Here is a 21,400-nt window from a genome sequence, read left to right as displayed (position 1 = left end):
GCATTCTCCACTCAGCCCCTGTGCATTTATTAGGGATGGGCAACTCCCCTTGACTTGAATCAGAATTGGGTCACTAATTACAAGTTTTCGTGGCAAGAATTTTTTTTAAAAAGCACATTTCTGAGAGTTGTCTCTTGGCTCATTTGTTTGCAACGGCACCTAAGGCAGGCATGGCGCCGCCATCTTGCCTCCCCCTGCATGTGGCCAGGATCAGCCAATCAGAGAAGGTGCCGGGCCAGTTACAGCATCGGCCGGCCTCTATTTGGCCCAGTTGCTCTGCAGTGTGGCACCACCCACCCACCGTGTACTCAGTGACGGATAGTCAGTCGCCAGTGCGGCAAAGTAGGAATTTTTGGGGTTGCACTGAATTGGTGCTAAGTGTGGCCTTTTTTCACCTACTTCTCACCGAGTCCTTCAGGGTTGAGTCATGGTTATGCTTTAAGGGTATAATTGGTCACTTGGCAGGAGAGTGTGGGTGTGGGGTAGGTAGATTGATTAACGATGTCCGGCTGGTGGCCATTTGAGGTGTGGGGGGGGGCATGGGACAGCCCATCAGGGTTTTTGCAGCCCAGAGGGTTGGGAATGGTCCCTTCTTGGATGGTGGCTTAGCTCACCACACAGATTTCTGTGGCTTGGGTTGGGGTGGGCCATGTCTCCCTCCCCTTGGTGGGGTAAAGTCTCATGGTGAGAGGGCACCCAGCCCTTAGCCCTGGTGTGAGATTGCCCTCCCTAGGAGGCTGTCTCACACAGGTGGAGTACCCACACTCTAGTTAGTTAGGTACCTCATTGCAAGTCTTATTTCTGCTGTACATCAATAAAGTGGGCCTATTTTAATCCATTTAAGCATGCTCTGTCTTCATTGGGGCCTGAGGGTGCAAATGTTTATACAACTGACTATCAATCCTATTTTAGCATAAGTAATTATAATGATGCAAACTATCTTAATTACTGTTTGTGTTTGTGAACCATCATTGTAAAAGTTGGACAGGAGAGCCTATATCAACACCTGCTAGAGAACTGGTATAAGAATGTAAACAATGAAGAGTAAAATGGAAAATACTTCAGGATATGCGTTAAAACAATACAATACAAAATGGGATCTCTTGTGAGACAGACAGAAAACAAACAAGCAAACAAAAGATAAGGAGCATTCCATAGCGAGAGCAAAAGTAAAACAAATTGGAAATAGGAAATGTACAGGAAGCAGTTAAATGTTATAGCTGAAAATATATTTATTTTTGCATTTATCGCTCTCCTTAAAAACCTAATTAAAGGAAATCTACATTGTGACAAAGCCTGCAAAGTAAATAAATAGGAAATAGGAAATGTACAGGAAGCAGTTAAATGCTGTAGCTAAAAATATGTTTATTTTTGCATTTATTGCTCTTCTTAAAAAACCTACTTCAAGGAAATATACATTGTGACAAAACCTGCAAATATAATGTAATATTGCCCATGCACATAATATTCACTTCTTCTGCTAAAAAGGATTCTAGGCCTGATATGTTATACTCCATAGAAGTGAATTGGCCCTCAGAGTATCTTTTGAACTTTGAATGTAACAAGCTGAAGTACCCAGTGAAATAAATAAGAATAAGTGGTTGGTGGTTGTTTTTTTAACATCAAGTTCTTGTTGGGTAGAGAGGTAGCCACAATCTGATAATAAAGCATTCAAGTAATTTGAAGAAAGTAGGTTACAACTGGAAAGAATGATGTTAGTACATGATGTCACAGAACACTTTAGTTATGTGTCATTGAGGGCAGAGTTTTACTTTGCCAATCTTTAGATTAACTGGACAACATTCAGATTATTTAAGTGTTTTAACTCTACAACACTACACCCTCTTCTTCCCTGCTTAGCAGTTTGTCCTCAAAAAAAACAAGGCAGAGAAAGGCCCATCTGTGCAAAAATGGGATTATATTCCTTCCCCAACACAACTTTCTCAATTTCCCTTCACAAAGAGAGAAGACACAGGTCTTGAAATTTTATAATCCATAAAATATATAATCCATAGAACTGAATTGGCCCTCGGAATGTCTTTTGACACAGAAAAATCATTCACACAACCTCAGCTTACCTGGCCTGGGGAGGGCTGGTGGAGAGGCAGAAGGTGTCCTGTCTTCCCACATCCAATGTAAGCTTCTCTTAAGCTTACCAGCACTGCACACCCATATGACTTGTAGTGGTGGCTCTGAGCATGGTGAGGGAGCAGGAGGAAAGCAAGCTGCAGCCTCCCACATCCCACAATGCACTACGTGAGGAGCGTGGTGCATTGGAGGATGTCCCCTCAAGTTGGGCGCTCCGGGCACCACACAACCAGGATCCCACCCTTGTGCCCTTCTACCTGGGGAATCGCCTAGGGAAAACCTTTGAGCTACCCGGTGGGGCAGCTCTGGGATTGGGTTCTTTCCTGGCGCTCCACATGAGCAGTCCTATCCAGTTAGGGCTGTACAAGCCCAGGTAGGGCTGCTTGTGTGAACAGCCTCAGAGTGTCTTTTGACAAGACACAGGTTTTCCCACCTCATTGTCATCTTTTCTCCTGCTGGGAGTCAAATTGGATAGAAAGATTAATGCTGCAGCTACTCGAGTTGCAATAAATTCACATAGGCACTCCCCAGAAGCATGGCATTGGACCACACTGAATGGTATTACTGTGTGTCTGTATACATGGAGGGAAAGAGGGGGAGAGAGAGGAGAAGAGGGAGGCAGGGCCTCAGTATCAGGCAGGATTGATCAAACGTTTCATATAAATATAGATGTTGTCATTGCCCAGTAACCAGAACGAAGTTTACAAGAGCATACAAAGCTGGTGGTGTTGCACCTATTGTTTCTAAAAGGATATAGTGTTACAGCTAGGGGTGTGCAAGCCAGCTCAATGAAGGGATTACCCTTTACCAGCATGTGTGTGTGTTGGGGGGAACGACTAAGGGGCTCAGCTAAAATGAGTTGGGGTGGGAGGGAAGTTAAATTTTAGCTTAAAATTGCAGCTGCTGGTGACCGTGGTGATGGCTGCGGGCAGCAGGTGCAGTGGTGGTGGTGGGGCCCTCGGAGTGCTGCACCCCGCCCCGCCAAAGCAGGCAGGCCCATTTTTGGCCTCTGCACATGTGTGGAGGTCACTAAAATGGCCTCCATGCACGCACAGAGGCCATTTGCATGACCACAAGTGTGCACAAAACCGGACCGGACTTGGTTTGTCTCGAGTCTGGTTCAATTCGAGCCCGGTTTTGTGCACACCCCTAGTTACAGCAAATGATAACAGTTTTATTTGTGCTTTTTCTGTCTGCTGTCTTCTAAGAATTCTGCAAAACCTGAATACAACTGGATATAAACCCTATTCAGTGATGTGGTCAAAAGAATTGCTATCTAGGAACAGTGTATCCTGGTGTAGAGGGTCCATGAGCATGCTGACTAGCCCTGCACCAGCACACTCTGTATCTATCCTTCCTGCTCTTTCCAAATACAGCATTTGTCTGCAGAAGCAAACACTGTACCTGCAGGGGGTTCCTCCTCATGATCAAGACTGCTAGGGATCCAAGCACATGTTGTATGTGAGAAGGAGAGAAGGAATGTGCATGCCTGAGTTGGAAAGTTGGCACAGGAAACCAAGCGCTAATGTTGGCTCCACATGACATTTGAATTGACCCCGTGGTTCAAGATCTGCAGCTTTACAGCCCAATCTACTAGAATACAATAGTCAGTATAGAAATGTGTGTGTGTGTGTGTGTTTAGATATGGATAGATACAGACCATGATGCCTTTAGTGAACAGAAACAGAGGAAAATCAAGTATGGACTTGCAACAAAATGTCGCAGTATATCCCTGGTGTGCATGCGTTATCTGAGACTGTGTCTGAGCATGGTGAGGGGTTTAGGTACCTTTCCTCTCCGGAAGCAGACGGGGTTGTGACGGTCTTGAGAGAGTATTCTTCAACCTGGGAAATGTCTCATTTGTTTTATTCATGCTCTTCTCCTCCTCCACTCCTTGCCACTGAGTTCCATTAGCTGTCTCCACCCCACCCCGGTTGTCTATTAACTGCCCTCTGAGTCTATGAACATTCTGCTCCGTTTAGTTACAATGGGGCAGTTGTAGGGGTTGGCCCCTTGATTTTTAATTCAGATTTTGTGAAACTGACATATCTGCAGGTTACTTTGAGCTTGCTGGTACCTCCGTCTCATCTGCAGATGTTTTGGTTATGCATCCATAAGGATCATAGCATTTCCAGCTCTTTCAGAAATAGATATAAGATCTTATATGGCCTTATTTGTCCTGCTTATGCTCTAACAAACAAAAAAACCTTTGTTTGTCCTGTTCATGCTCTATTTATTTTTAAGTCCTCATGATGTTCTTTAACGTTTTTCATACTGTGGCTATCATTCTGTTAATAATGTATCTTCCCTTAAGATAAACTATTTAGTATTTTTCTATACTAATGGCCTCTACCTTTACTCTGAACATTCTCTAAAAGAAGTTTACTCTTTAAACAAACTATTTCTTCCTCAATGATTCTTCGCTGATCTGATGAAATCCATTTGCAGGAACCCAGTCGACTAGCTGAATACACTGCAATTCTTGAATTTAAGCATGTTATAGTCCCATGGAAGTCAAAAACAAAGCATGCTGTCATTTGAGTAATCTTGTTTCACTTAGACTGAGGACTGAGCTATGAAATATTGCCAACCATTAACCATGAGTTACCTACAGCCTTTATGTTCCTGGAATTTTTCTGGAGTATGGAAGAAAGTGCTCTTCTAGATCATATTAATCTGATGTAACACAGTGGGATGCAGCTTGAGAGTTTTATGTGTGACCATAGGGCTCTGTGGATCTCAGGCATATATTTGACATCTAAACTTATTGGATGTATAAATTTCGATATTAACCCATTTGGAGTAGGCATGTGCCAAATGTTTCAAGCACAAAACATTTGGTGCTCAAAATGGGCCATTTCAATCATTTTGAGCTCAAGATAATATACTCTTTAAATAAAAGGCCTGTTTTGAGTTTAGAACAAAATGATCCCGTTTTGAGCTCGAAATGTTTCAAGTTTCATACTCCATTTTGACTTGGCTGTTTTTCTCTTGCTGGTTGGTTTTCTGGCACTGGCTTCCAATTGGCTTGAGATCTCCTTAGGGCAGCGGGGTGGGTGGATTATTATCATACAGATCAACTGTTGCCCTGGGCAACTGTGCCATTGGCTGGGGGGGTGGGGTGGGAGGGGAATACAAATGGAGGGAGTTTCAAAATGTATTCAAAGGGACTGGGGTGGCAGAGAAAGCCCTTATGCTTCTCTTGAAGAGGTTACATCAGGAGAGGAGAAAGGGATCAAGGAGGTTTTAATTTTTCCCCCTCAGCACTGAGTATAATATGCTGATATAACTATATAGTTTTGCTGGATCTCAGATTGACAAAGGCAGAACTTGGGTGCCTGCCTACATTGAGTTGTGGTTTGTTTTGTTTGTGAGATAGTGTTGTGGCAAGAAATGGAGAGTGACAGTTCTCTGTGTGTTGTTTCTTGGTGATTGCTGTGATGAGCTCCATGTCTGACCGTGAAACTATGGAGGTTTGGGGGAAAGGTTGTTTAAAAACAAACAAACAAACAAAAAACGAAAAACACCTCTCCTGTTTGCCCCTTTCTTTTGTGGGTTGGGTGGTAGGTCACCCATCATGCTCTACCACCCAACCCACTTTGGTGACCCTAGGAGCTACACATGGGGAACAATGTGGTGTTTTGTGTTCCCCATTGTTCCCATGGCCAAAACAAACACTTGATATGGTTTAAGTTTGTCTTGTCAAAATGTTTTGAGCACTTTGTCTTTCATTTCGAACTTGAAATGAGATGCACAATCCGTCTCATATACATCCTCAGTTTGGAGCCAATCAGTAATCAGTTCGCAGGGGCAGAAGTGGACCAGACCCCTTTCCTTTTGTGATGCCTCCTTAGCTCTTTTTAAAAGAAGATTATGAGACTGTGATTTGGCTAAACCTGGGGAGAGCCAGGAGTGTGGCTTATAGATTTCATTAAGTGCTCCCTATCTTCCTCCCTGCCCTATAATCCAAGTATGGGTCCAATGAAAAAAATGAGAACTACATCCCATAATCCAGTTAAACTGAAGTATCTGGACCTAAGTTGGTTTTTCCCAATGATTTAAAACTTAGCATGTCCAGTTTTGTTGTGAATTAGGATGTGAGTGATTTAAAATGGTTTCTGTGCTAAATAAAAGCTACAAAAGAACTCACTGGAATAAAAGGCTATTTCAGTCGATCTTAAAGTAGAACAGGAAAATTTTTAAAATTTGTACTAATAAATAGTCAAAAGCAGTATAGTTTCTCTCTGTAATTATTATGCTGTTTAAATAATTATATACTTCGAGTGGAATGCTTCCACTTTAATCAGGACTAGATGAAAGAGAAGAACAAAGAGAAGAAACACAGTTCCTTGAATAGAAGAGCTGGAAAACAGATTCCCCCCCCTTGTGCCTGATCCCTGAAGATGGATTTGTGCAATATTCACAACATTTGCTCTTTGTGCCACTTGTGGGGCATCGTAACTATGTTTTGTTTTTACAGCATCCAGATTAGATTTCTAGGAATCAAAGGCACAAACTCAAGTGAATTTGTTTAGTATCTAACCCCTGAAGGTGGGATAAGGCATATCCCTTTGATACAGGCTGGAGACACTTTGATGCATTGTTATTGCTAATTAAACAAGCTTAGTGATGATAGTAAAGTTTACTGCTTTCATAAAAACACAAAGGGGCATGCCAAGGTGGAAACAAACCTATTAATGAAAAATCAAACTGAATAAAATGAAAGAAAACAAAACATAGCTATCTTTCTTGTGCATGATAGGAATGTGTTTTTCTTCTCCAAAAGCCTAAAAAATGTCTTTTGTGCCAGACTGAAGAGGTATGCCAAATTGATTTTACTCATCTAACCCTCTCACCTGCTCTGTAAGAAATCATCATGATGAGCCAGGTTACACTCACCTTTGGAAGCTTGCCAATTTGTGGTGAAAAAAGTGCTCATTTATTAGTCTCCTCCTCAGGTCATGGATAAAGTGGTGTATGTACTGCTTGCGCCACATGAAAGCGTATTGTGCATCACATTTGGGCACTCCTGGGCCTAACACTTCTACGAAGTCAAACACATACAAATACAGCACAGTGTCCCGTGAACTGTTTTCCACTGCCCACGCTACTGTTGGGATTTAAAATCAACTTGCCATAATCACACAAGAGCAACTGCATGAACCTAGCTATGTAACACTACAGCCATTGGGAATAATGGCCACTATGTTGCGTAACTATGTTTTTTGCAATTTGGGGTATTTGCAGGCAGTGCTGTTGTGCTGCTCTGGTGATTTTTGCATTACATGCCATAGCAGCACAGGTGGTATTGAAACTGTACATGGGACACTGATGGGTATGTGTGCCGGTGAGCCTAGCTTATACCATGTCTCTTTCTTTAGAGGTAGGAAAGAGCATACATGTCTCTGTTCCCTATATCAGAAAGATCAGAAAGGACACTCCTCAGCTGACCCTCTGCATGTGTGAAACTGGCCCTATGATTGTCAGTAATATATGTTCTGTCACACCAGGTCTATGAACCATGTCATCAGCTGCAAAGAAAGCTTTAGCTTGTTGGTACATTGGCTTAGAACAGTAAAAGGTAAAGGTGAAGTGTGCCATCAAGTTGATTTCGACTCCTGGAGACCGCAGAGCCCTGTGGTTTTCTTTGGTAGAATACAGGAGGGGTTTACCATTGCCTGCTCCCGCACAGTATGAGATTAGGCTGAAGCAAATAAAAAAATGACCTAGTGTTCTTCTGTGAACTCTTTCACAAGCACTAATGGAAGACTCCTCAGTGCAGAGCCACAGTGTCTGGCGGGGTGGGGAGAGGGGAAGAGAGAAGTGGGTAGTTAAAGTATGAGAAGCATGGTAAATAAGGAAGATGTAGGTTATAGCATAGAAACTTTAGGTTGTAGCAGAGGAACGTTCATGAACCATGAAGTGCTTTTGAAAAGAGCTTGTGCAAAAAGTTCCTCTGAATATGGGGTCACTTTGTTCATGCAGTATTCTTCTGTTAAGTTGGAAACAACCCTTTTGTGAGAGGAAAATGACTTCTACTAGCAAGAGTGCACCACGCTTGGATCCAAGCCACTATTTTTAAGAGGTTTTAAACAACCTCTGGATTACATGAGAATGTCACTCCCCATCCACTACTGCACAAGAGAGTGGGTTTTTTCCACCCCAGTTTTGAAAAAGGCACAAGGCCAGGGGTGGGATTTGGTGTGCAATGAGATATCGAGGAAGGAGTTGGACATTTGTGTGGCAGTGAGCAGTATTCCAGCCTGCTGCAGAACAGTGATGGCTTTGCCAGTCATCTTATTAGGGGCTAAGTAGGATTTTTCCCCCCTTTATGTCAAAAGGGTCTCCAACTATCTTCATACTGTTCTACATTCCGGTTCCTAGCCAAAGTTAGTGCCCTCACTGTCTGGGGTAGAGGTTTTTGATCCACTCCAATTAAGAATTCTTCTTTTGAAATGGATGCCTTTTATCCAAAGTAATCCTTGTGTCTTTTTTTGGTGTGGGTGTGATACAAAATTGGTCAAATGGTGGTACAATATGCTAAAGTTTGATTTCTGCTTAACAAATTAAAGTTTGTTTTTTAGAAAGTCAAAGGTGGAATGATAAAGACATTGCTGCATATGGTGTGCACATTTCCAAGGCAATGATTGATTTATTGATTAAGTGCTGTCAAATCGGTGTCGACTCTTAGCGACCACATAGATTCTCTCCAGGATGATCTGTATTGAACTTGGCCTTTAAGGTCTCTCAGTGGTGCATCCATTGCTGTCGTAATCGAGTCCCTCCACCTTGCTACTGGTCATCCTCTTCTTCACTTTCCTTCAACTTTTCCCAGCATTATGGACTTTTCAAGGGAGCTGGGTCTTTGGATAATGTATCTGAAGTATGATAGTCTGAGCCTGGTCATTTGTGCCTCAAGTGAAAATTCTGGATTGATTTGTTCCAGGATCCATTCATTTGTTTTCCTGGCTGTCCATGGTATCCTCAAAAGTCTTCTCCAGCACCAAAGTTCAAAAGCGTCACTATTTCTTCTGTCTTGCTTCTTCAAAGACCAGCTTTCGCATCCATAGAGTGTCACGGGGAAAACGATTCTAATCTTTGTAGGTGTAGACACGTCATAGCATCTAAATATCCAAGGCAATAGTCAAACAGAAAAAATGAGCATGTATGCAATGGTCAACAATACCTTTATCATACCACCACATTTACTTTCTTAAGAATTATTGCCTCCAGTCTAAGTAGAAAGGCTAAGATGTATTATGCAGTTGGATTTCTTCTATTGAAGTATGGAACTGCTAAAGAGGGGAAAATGTGATGCTTAATTTACTTTATCCAGGACAAATTTGTCAGGGCTCAGATAGTAGGAGATAAGAGTTAATGAATACATTAGCATTCTAAATATAATTCTCAGCTACCAATAACTGCTTTCATGAGAATTCCCTAGAGTATCTTTTTCCTCTATCAGTGAAGTCAATTGCACAGCAATTCCACTTCTATAGATGGTTTATGTCCATTATGAAACAGTAATTAGGCTATTTAAGTAGCATAGTAACTTAGGTAGATATGGTGCTTGGAAATGCAAACAAAAGTGGACACAAATTCAAATTAAGATTTTAAATATGTTCTCTAACACATTTCTTTACCATCACTATTGTCCCTATAACTTCTGACAAGCTGCCTTTATCTTGCACTCATATCTCAAATTTTCATAACTAACAACAGTCAGCCAATGCAGTATGGGCTGTTCTGAAGCATTAATGCTTAAATGATTAAGCAATCGGTTTTAAAACTGCCAGTGGCATATATTACTTGCTTTATTTGTCCCTTATGTATTTCAATTTTATCTTCAGTTAATCTCCCAAAGAAGAGAGGAAGTATTTCCACAAAATGACTCGTTTCCTCATATTGTGAGGGTGGTCACAAACAAGCTCTTCATTTAAGCCTTGTCAGAGATGAGAAAAACTATTTCAATCATCTATATCTATATTTAATTATCTAAATGGTATACTAGTTAACACATTAAAGATGTTCACAAGACTGCTGTTGGTGGGGCAGGGGAAGGCTAGGGAAGGCAGGACCAGTCCCAACTTCCCCTCACACAAGCACAGTGGTCCAAGGAGGGTCTTCAGTTTCAAAGGTTTTTGTAAAGTTCTGGCTTGAAACAAGCCAGATTTTACCATTTTAAGTCATTTTTACAAAAGTTTCAAAAATTCATCAAAAATCACAAGATTGACCAATTATCCTCAAATTTCCTGCAGGGGACCCTGACCTCCTTTCCCACATGTGTGGCAGTTTTTAAGGCTACAGGGCCAACCAGTGATTTTTAGTTATTTTTTCCATTTCTCCATTCACTTGTATGGAAGAAAATCATATTCCATTTTGTCAATTCTGAAATTCTGAAGTATTTCTGAAATTAATTTTGATATTTTGGAATTAATTCCAACTTTACTAATCTGATTTTTAAAAGGATTCAGATTTTACCAATTTTTACCTATTTGGGGCAATTTGGATAAAATCTGAATTTGCATAGGCCTACAAGATAGACACCAGCCACAGAAACTGGAGGGAAGCTTCATTATGGTTTGCTAGAGACAGTTGCTCTGCCCCTGCTAAATATAAGGGAACTACCCATTTAAAAGGTGCCCCTTGCCCAGTTATCAGGGAAATAGATGTTGCATTGCAGAAAAGTGAGTGTTTGTGGGCCCCACCACTTTAAAAAAACACCATGGAATGCACAGGGACCAACCCCGACATGATGTATGTTACCAAGAGAGCCTGATTGGGGGCTCCCCTAAGGAGCACCCCTCTATATTTGGAATTACAAGCCTATAGTTACCACTGTAGCACTTTGGATCTTATGGGACCATGAGATCCCAACTTTATTTTGCCTGTAGCTAACTCAAAGTGCATGTCACTTTGCCCTGCCTTGATGCTTGCTCCTGCCTTACCTTTCACCTCCAAACTGGCCCTTTTCCTAACCTGGTCTGTGCAGCATTCCTGACTTTGAGATTTGGGCTTATTTTGGATTTTGCCTGGCTGCCAGACCTCTGCCTGGTCCCTGGGTTCCCACTCCCACCTGCCTGCCTTTTTGTCTGCCTCGTAGGAAAGAAACCTCTTGGCCATGACCCTAGCTGCAAGTGTTCACACATTCCTCTGGGAAGGAGCAAGGTAGTATATAACCTCTGTTCTCAGAACTCTACTTTCCCTTCTCCTCATTTCTCCTAAAATCCAAAACTGTCCATTTCTCTCATCAGCCTTGAGTGAACTTAATTCAGAAACCCAAGCCAAATTGCCTCCTTGTGAGCTGTAACATAGTCTGTTGTAACTTTTTCATGCTAGTCTTGCTAGTTAAATATTGTTGCTCTTAACCATTATTTTCTCTTCCTGTACCCCCAAACCCTTCAATAAACCTCATTTTATTTTGAATTTTAACCTCTCCATTCTGTTCTTTCCATGACCAAAACTTGGAACAAATCCATTCTGAAGGTTCTTTTTCCTCCGTCTCTCTCCATTCAGTTCTTTCCGTGACTGAAACTTGGAACAAATTTATTCTGAAGTTGGGACTGTTCCATTCCAAATGATCTAATTATTCCCCACACAAGCCTAAAACATAGCTCGGGGTTCTTGCCAATTTCCCAGGAGCAGGTCCATTAACATGGAACATTGGTCCACAAGGACTGTTACATATGTAAAAAAAGAAGTAAGCTGGGGTGTACAATTACATCCCTGTCTACAATGTATAAGAGCCAGTCAGGGGTGTATCTAGGGCAGGGCAGGCAGGGCACGTGCCCCGGGCACCACTTGAAGGGGGGGCGCCATTCTCTTAAAATTTCTAAAAAATTAAAAATGGTCACCAAAAACAAAATGGCCACTGCACATGCTCAAATGGCCTCTGTTTTTAGTGGCCATTAAAAAAAAATTAAACAATGGCCACAACACATGCTCAAATGGTCCCTGCGAGGCCCTAGAGGCCAGCGCAGGGAGGGGGGACCTTTGCAAAAAAAAAACCCCAGCCTTTAGAAAGCACCCCAAAGGGGCTACAGATAAAAAATAATAATATAATATGTCACTGTACACATATTTAGTTTGGAACTAGGTACAGAGAATCAGGGCTTGTGAATACTGAGCTGAAGCTTATGAGCTAGGATTGTATTCATTTGCTCTTACTTTGCTTCTTGTGATAAGTGAGTTAAATGTGATGTCTTAATAATATGGCTATTAATGGTGAGTTTGTCTTTGAATCAGTGTGAAATCCTTAGTATTAAGGACCACTGGGAGTTCCTTGCTCTCTTTCTTGGCTTCTCCAAGATAGGGCTGAGAGAGATTCCTGCCTGCAACCTTGGAGAAGCTGCTGCCAGTCTGTGAAGACAATACTGAGCAAGATAGACCAATAGTCTGACTCACTATATGGCAGTTTCCTATGTTCCTGTGTTCCTATGTTTCTCTCATTTTAACTGTCTTTCTGAAATACTAGAATATATTACAAGCTGTGACACGGTTTACTCTGCATATCCTTTAATTCTTTTCAGAGAAGCTGGGAAAAGCCAAATTTTCCATTTATTTTTAAAATTTACATAATAGTGATGCTACAATGCATGGTAGAGAATTAGAACAGGTACTTCTGTTTAGTTTTCCAAGTATACCTCCACATAGTATTTGGGTATTTCATGAGCCCCAGCATACTGAATTTTGTAGTTTTCCAGCATTTTTTGGTCTGGCTACATCCATTGCTAAATAGTTTTTGAAATATTAACAGATTAACAAGCTTGACTTGCATTTTTCAGCTGATATTATGGTAAAGTTATTTGAAAGATGTGTGTCAGATGTTTGGACAGGGGGTGCAATTTCAGTGCTTGCCCTAGGCGCTATTTTCCCTAGATATGCCTCTGGAGCCAGTTATCCAGTTCCTTGGCTAGGACACTGCTCAAGAACATAAAATAAGTTAGGGAAATGAGTTAAGAAGTAGGTGTGAATGTCTCTGCTATTCCTTCAGCATTTGTTAGCATTCCCTCCTTTGCTAATGTAAGAATCTCAGAGGATAATGTACCTGTTTTTCAGTAAGGCATCTGATAATTCCACTCATATGGTCTATTGCTTTGCTGCTGGCTGTGAGAAGCATGTTGGAAGCATCACTTTCAGTAAGCAGTTGGCCAAAATGCCAAAAAAAGAAAAGAAAAAAGGTAGGTGTGTGTGTGTGTGTTGCCACTAGCTAACTGAGCTACTGCTCTGGCTGCCCTTTCTATTTCTCTCTCTGGCAAAGTCACTGAAGCCTCAAGGTCCTTCAAATGTTGCCAGGAAAGGAAAAAGGAAGAGAGCATCCACTGACTAATGAGCAGTGAAAATAAAATAAAGCAATGGAGCTCTTGAAGCTGCACTCTGCTCTCTGCTTAGACATGTGTAATCTCTTCCTCTCTTTTTTAATATGTTGGTGTATTATTGAAGACTGAGGCTGCGACAAGATGCAGCAAATTTCCCACTGCAATCCTGTGGACAGCTGAGGCCTTCTGAATTATGGAGGCAATGCTCCTGAAAAATGCACTTGAAGCTTGATGTGGATTACAGTCTTATAAGGAGTGGGGTAATATATTTTACTTATGACCATGGAATATGATTGTAAACAAATTCTAGTTATATATGTGTTCTCTTGTCGGGAAACATGTACCACTTCCATGGTATAGGGTGGTATTGATCAAGTTCTGCCAGAAGCGGGAAGTCTCAGGTGTGTGAAAATAGGAAAAGATAAATGGAGAGCACACTACACTCCTGAATTACAGCCACCAAGATCTGATTGAACTGACTTTTCTTAATGCTGAAACTGCTGCTATTAAAGTTGATAGTTCTACGTGACCAGAAGCTCGGGGCTCTTTTATGGATTACTGGAAGCAGAAGAGACCTGAGCTTTCTCTATAATATATGGATGTATCTCTCCATGGGAGGGATGCATTATTTTCTCCCCATTACAACATAAAAGAGAAATGAGGAAGCATTAATCACCTGTGCTTCCTTTTTCACTACCTCCTATTTCTGCATGCTTATGAAGGCTTCTTTCAAATATGTAGTTTTCACAATGCATAACACACTTTTATACGGCTGGGTGGGTGCCTAACTGGAATTCTCCAAAATGCATCCCAGAGTTCCCAGTACACCTTACCTTACTGCCACAAGTGTCACTCTTGAGAACCTGCACAAGCCCCATGAGTGCTATAGGCATCAGATAGATGGGGACTATATATTAGCAGTGCTAACATATAGCAATGGACCTTGTGCTTTCTATAGCTGCCATCCCCACAAATGCAACATGAAAAGGCAGGGTTTTTCCAGTGATGACAGGAAAATTGCGAGGAATACATATCCTTAAATAATGGTCTGGAAGCCACTGGTAGCGATTACAATCTACAAATACATGTAATTGGGCAATTTAATATTGGTCCCCTTAATTTTTCCATCGTATTAAAGTGTCACAACACCCACCATTCCATCTTAACTGGTTTGTACATATTGCTCAGAGATGGAAGTGGCAAAAAAGCTACTTCTAATGTGTCTTACATTGTGTATAGACTGGATGCAGGAAATACAAGTTACACGTCTATTCCCTAGACAAGTCTACTCAGCTTCAGTAGAGCTCCTGAAATGAAAAAGTAAAAATGTAGTCGGAAGAGAATATGTGTTTCCCCCAGAAACAACTGTATTATGTATGTTCTTCTGGTGTGATGCCACAAACATATTTTCCCATTTGTTACTGTTCATAAAGAAACAAAAAACCCTCTGTATTTGTAAAGATAATCATGCAAATCAGAAAAACTGATAAATGCAATACTTGGAAGTAATTAAAGCAAAACAAAAGCACACATTTTGTTTTGATAATATAATTTACCACAATTTTCAGTTCTGTACCTATTGTACCTATCAGGCCAATATTCTTTGGGGGGTATTTTAATAAAAACATACATTTTAAAAAGACAGATAAATTCTGGTTTCATAACTCGTTTTAATCTTGTTTATCCCTTTCTTACTTTCCTGATATCTTATTAAATTGATGAGCCATTACATCGTTCTACTACATACAAAACATTCCAGATTCTATCCAATCAATCTGATACGCCTCATCCCTCATCTTTCTTTCATCTGCTGACTACCATTCATTCATTTCATTCATTCATTTATTAGATTTCTATACCACCCTTCCAAAAATGGCTCAGGGCGGTTTACACAGAGAAATAATAAACAAACAAACAAATAAATAAAATGGACCCCTGTCCCCAAAGGGCTCACAATCTAAAAAGAAACATAAGACAGACACCAGCAACAGTCACTGGAGGTCCTGTGCTGGGGGGTGGATAGGGCCAGTTACTCTTCCACTGCTAAATAAAGAGAATCACCACGTTAAAAGATGCCTCTTTGCCAAGTTAGCAGGGCATTGACCACAAACTCTTAATAATCTCTTCAGACTATATCAGGCATCCCCAAACTGTGGCCCTCCAGATGTTGCTGAACTACAACTCCCAGCATCCCTAGACACAATTTTTTGTGGCTGGGTATGCTGGAAGTTGTAGTTCTGCAACATCTGGAGGGACGAAATTTGGCGATGCCTGGACTATATCATCATAATATAATCCAAATAGAATCATACCGGTTTTAATGTGAATGATGCTATACATTACTGTATACTTCAGAATCTTCTCTGCCACATGTACATATAGGCTCATAGAAGGGGATTGAAAATAAAACTGCTAATGCACTTATTCAAAACTATGGCGCAGTCACATTTGGAGTACTGTGTGCCTACAGTTCTGGTCACCATATCTTAAGAAGGACATTGTAGAACTGGAAAAGGTGTAGGAGAGGGCAACCAAGATGATCAGGGGCCTGGAGCACCTTCCTTATAAGGCAAGGCTACAGCGTCTGGAGCATTTTAGCCGAGGTGCACCTAGATAACTTTGGAGCCTGGGCCTAAAGGCTTTTGAAGGCCACACCCACCCAGTATTTTTCATACATTTTTAATGCAACCACACCACTCAGGGTAGACAAAAATGGATTTGGGGGCCCCCAGGGGGTGTGGAGGTCCTGGACTTCGGCCCCAAAGTCCAGGGATAAGAGCACCTCTGCTTTTTAGTTTAGAGAAAAGACAACGGAGGGGAGACATGATAGAGGTTATAAAATCTTGCATGGTGTGGAGAAAGGTGATAGAAATTCTTCTCCCTCTCACATAACACTAGAAGCAGGAGTCATCTGATTGCTAAGAAATTTAGAACCAACAAAAGGAAGTACTTTTTAACACAGTGCATAATCAACCTATGAAATTCTCTGCCACAAAATGTGGTGACAGCCAAAAGTCTGGATGGCTTTAAGAGGGGTTTAGATATATTCATGGAGGACAGGTCTATCAATGGCTACTAATTTGAGTGAGGGCTATAGGCCACCTCCAGCCTCAGAGGCAAGATGCCTTTAAATACCAGTTGCAGAGGAGTAACAGCAGGAGAGAGGGCATGCCCTCAGCTCTTGCCTGTGGGCTTCCCAGAGGCATATAGTAGTATGACTTGAAGGATTGAGGCAAGAGGTGAGAAGCACAGAGCTTCCTGTGTCTATAGGTATTTCACTTATACACATGTGTAAACTAACTACGTTGGCCATGAGACATGGTCAACATGTTCCTAGAATATATCTGTTAAATTTATTCTGTCTAGCCAGTATTAGATATCAATTATGAAAGGCTTTGTAGTGATTTTCTATTAAATTGATTATGAGGAGTACTGACATCATAGCATATCACTCTGAAATATGCTTTCCCACTTCTCCTCTGATATATCTTAAATACTTATGGGTCCAGTTGCCCTTAAGTCCTGGCAATCCCTCCTTCCCTTCCAACTTATGTGATATTGGCATATTGTATTATACCTTGGATGGGAGACCCATAGTAGATTCGAGATCTACTAGCAGTTTCAAACTAATTCAGTTATTTACTGACACTATTGTTGTTGTTGTTGTTGTTGTTGTTGTTGTTTTTGTTGTTGTTAATTCGATTTCTATACCGCCCTTCCAAAAATGGCTCAGGGCAGTTTACACAGAGAAATAATAAATACAATAAGATGGATCCCTGTCCCCAAAGGGCTCACATTCTAAAAAACCAAAAACAAGATAGACACCAGCAACAGTCACTGGAGGTACTGTGCCGGGGGTGGATAGGGCCAGTTACTCTCCCCCTGCTAAAAAAGAGAATCACCACGTTAAAAGGTGCCTCTTTGCCAAGTTAGCAGGGGTCACTAAACAGTAGTACTACTAAACAGTAGTATGAGATATTGTAACAGAATGCCCAATTCGAAACAGTGTTGAACAGAACTCATTACCCATGAGTTGACAGATGGTTTCATATTCTAAGATTCTGCCCTTAAAAGTCCATAAGCTGCCTAAATCTGTGTCAATCAATCAATATCTTTATTGCTGTCACTGACTAGAACAAAAGTAACATATACAAACAGAAGCTCACAAAATAAACAAAAATTATAGTATATAAGTTAATAAACACCACAAACAGAAAACTAGATTATATCAAATTATATTAAACTCCTAATGTGCTCCTGATGAAGTTAATATACTTTCAAGCAGAACTTAGCCACATTATAAGATGTTGTATAATTCTGGTCAGCTAAAAGGTAACTAAGATAAAAGAAACCAGTGTGTCTCGGATAGCAACTTATAAAAGGTGTTATATATTTGGACCGCTAGTCACGATAAAATTGTCAATGAAGAAGTACATGTGTTCCATGGTTTCAACAACACCTGATTCACCATAACAAAGATGGTCGTTATAAGGGATCTTTTGATATCTGTGTCTGTCTGTACTATAATTGTAAATTGCCCATTAATGGTTTTACCTTAAACTCATCAATACAGAAAATGAGATTATAGTAAATATATAAAGTATAAGCAGATAATTTGAATCACAGCTTCCATTATATGAGATACTGAGGTCATGCACATGACCTCACACAGCTGCTCAGCAGGGCTGGGGCGGGGGGAAGGCAGGAGACAAGCAGTGGCTGTCTTTGACTCCACTGTGCCATGCGCACATGAGCGGCAGCACAATGGAAGCGAACGCTGGGATCGGGAGGAGAAAGTCCTCCCACATCCCAGAGAGACCCGCACCAGCCATGCAGTGACTGCTCTCATTAGAGCAGCCACTGTGCTCAGTATGGTCACTTCTTCACCCCCAGCTCACTGCCCATGATGGTGGCAGGCCAGGGGAAGCCTTCTACCTGGTGGCAATTGCCCAGATGATCACCTGCCAAGGTAGAATGAACTCAGGGTTTGTTCTACCTGGGTAAAACACTGGGTAGAAGAATAGGGCTACCTTGGCTGGAGCAGCCGGGAGAGGAGGGCTCCTGGGGCTCCAGATGACACAAGCTGCTTGGGTTACCCCAGGCAGCATGTATTGTGAGAATAGCCTCACTGTATCTTAGTAATGGGGTAAAAGCTAAAGCTTTCTTCTTTCTAAACTATAAACCGTTGCCATAATGGTTGTAGTAGAATTTCCCTCTCCCATTGTCCCTGCCATTTTCCGTATGCTGTTCTGTGAACCATCCTCTATCACTGCTTGTGAAGCTCAATACTATAACTATATATTAAATAATATAGCTATAGTAGCCCCTGATAACTGGGCAAAGTGCTGGAGCTCTCTCATATCTAGCAGAGGAGAGCAACTGTCCTATCCAGCCCAGTATAATGTGCCACACGGTGGCTGTTGCTGGTGACTCTTTTTTTTTTTTTTAAGATGGCAATCCCTTTTGGGACAGTGAATTATGTTCTCATTCTTTTTGCTTTATAAACCACTTGGAAAACTTTTTTGTTGAAAAGCAGTATATAAATGTAGTAGTAGTAACAACAACAACAACAACAACAAGAAGAAGACCAAAATAATCCCAATAGTAATTGGCACGCTAGGTGCAATTCCAAAAACGAAGAGCACCTTAACACCATAGGGGCCACAGAAATCATGATCAGCCAATTATAAAAAGGAACTTTACTGGGAACAGCCTATATTTTGCAGTGATATCTATAAAAATAACAGCAATATTGATAATAAAATTCAGCCATCCCAGGTCCTTGGGAAGGACTCAATATCTGGATAAAACAAACCAGTCAATAACACCTGACTGACTGTGTAAACAAGAAATAATAATGCTATCTTGTAATGCCCTTAAATGAGACCCTGGATCTTCTTTTGTCCTAATTAATTTCCTGACCATATTTTTCAAGGACCTCAATTTATTCATTCAGATATAGATATAGATATAGATATAGATATAGATATAGATATAGGAAAAGGTAAAGTTCAGTTCAACAATGGAACAGTCTAGGCATTTTAACTGACAGCTTCCAACCTTGCCATCCAAGATAATATAAGTTTCCTCTCTGTTTCCACATTAGCTTTTGTTTTTTGGATCACTGGTGTATAATTTAAATAAAAAGCTTGTCAGTTTTATGAGTGAATTATTTTCCATGGTGTGCCACAAAAACCAGATATTAAATTATGTGATCATCAATATTAAATCCCTGTGACACTGATTTATTCTCATTTATATCCTGAAACTTTCCACATAAGCTTCAGCATTTCTTTTAGAGAATGTACAGGTTCTACCAATTCAAGTGCTAAGAGAGAGTGCTTGAAGCACTGCAGCGGCCACTCCCTGTAGAGGAATGGCATTTTCTGTGAAAAATGAGACAAATCAGTGAGCTCCCCTCTGTCTCCGTTTGATAGTTTCCTGGGACCCTTCATGAAAAGCAATGCTCATCTTCATCACCTGCAAAAGACACAGTGAAAATTGGAGGGTCTGGTTGGATCAGCACTAATCAAATTGGTTACTTGAGAGCAAACTTAACTGAAGTCCAATAAATTATGGTTAGAACAAACTTGTAGATTTGAATATTTCAAGATGCCCATGCCATTTAAATTATGGAAGAATCTAGAAATTGATGTTTGCAGACACTTTACTGAATAGGAGAATTAAGGGTTGAAAGGATTTTTGAAAAGCATTAAGCCTGGAGTCTTTACCAATTATTCATTTAATGCCAGTCCTTTTTTCTGCAGGGAAAGGTACCGGAACTGATGTTTGACAACTCCTTGCGGGAGAGGGGTGCAATTGTAATGAAAATCATTGATTCCATTATTTCATCGTTAATGAAAATGAAAATTATTAATATATTCCTGATGACCTGCAGATATCACATTTTGCATGGACAATCTGCCCCTTATATTATATGAAAGCAGTACTTTTTACACCAGAATATGCTCAGGGAAAGGTAGATATAGATATAGATATCTTGCATTTTGAGCAAATATTCTGAATATAATGATATTTTTAACTGTTATTTTTCTCAGCAGATTTTTCTCAATAATCAGATCAATTCCAGAACATGCCCAAGAAAAGCAAAACCTCTCTTCCCCTCTCCCTTTTCCTCCCTCCCCACTCCTCCTCCCTCCTCTTTCACTCTTCCTTTTTCCCTCTTCCTCCCCTCTTTCCCTCCCTTGCCCTCCACTCACTTATGCCCGGAGAAGATGCCCCATGAGGCCTTCAGTCTCTCCCCTCTTTCTCTCCTGGGCAAGTGCTTTGTGTGCTGAAGAGCCAGCCGTGTTGCAGCGGGAAGGAGTGTGTCAGTGGTGGGAGGAAGGAAGCAAGAAGCTGCACACAGTAAGAAATGCTTCTGCTTCAGTGTGTGGTGTGGGAGGGACAGAAATACTAGTGCTGGGAGGAAGGGAGGAACCAACTAAGTTTGAGAGAAATATGTCTGGTGGGGAAGGGAAGAAATGTGGTGGTGGCTTGTCGCAGCAGAAAAAAAGTGCCAGAATTTTGTTCCAGTCTGTTTCCACAGGAAAATAAAGCCCTGACCAATGGATTGCTAAGTTCTAAAAAGTTCCAGATTGTTGTTCCAGGAACCAGAGGTAATGGCAGAAGTCTGAGAGTCCAGATTACAGCTCATCTTCATTCATAAAAAAACACAAGGCTACATGAGGAGGGGAGTGAGAGATGTAAAGGGCAAGGTTATCAGGAAAGTAGGGATGTGCAAATGGATTAGAATTTAAACTGGTTTGAATTCAAACCGGTTTGGTTTGAAGGTTTGAACTCGAACCAAACGGGGCATTGAACTGGCAATGCCGGTCTGAGTTAGAACCAAACAGAGCCTGTTTCTATTTGAACTGGTTTGAACCAGTTTGAGCCTCCAAAACTGGGTTGGGTGGTAGGCACCCATGGGTTCCAACTACCACCCAAACCGCAAAGCAATCGGAGACTCCTGTGATTTTTTGTGAATTCTTGAA

At 41.1% G+C, this 21,400-nt stretch overlaps 1 long non-coding RNA gene across 1 annotated transcript in view; it reads left to right on the top strand.

The window, feature by feature from the left end:
• Nucleotides 1-21,400, top strand: part of LOC128334896 (uncharacterized) — a 23,654-nt gene extending 2,254 nt beyond the window's left edge. The window contains exons 2-4 of the long non-coding RNA XR_008311445.1: nucleotides 13,147-13,268; nucleotides 13,531-13,666; nucleotides 20,174-21,400. This is a non-coding gene — a long non-coding RNA (uncharacterized LOC128334896). The remainder of the gene's footprint in view (nucleotides 1-13,146; nucleotides 13,269-13,530; nucleotides 13,667-20,173) is intronic.

This window comes from Hemicordylus capensis, chromosome 1 (assembly GCF_027244095.1).
Source record: "Hemicordylus capensis ecotype Gifberg chromosome 1, rHemCap1.1.pri, whole genome shotgun sequence".
NCBI lineage: Eukaryota > Metazoa > Chordata > Lepidosauria > Squamata > Cordylidae > Hemicordylus > Hemicordylus capensis.
Note: the sequence above shows the minus strand (reverse complement) of the source record. Positions and strands in the feature narration are given on the sequence as shown.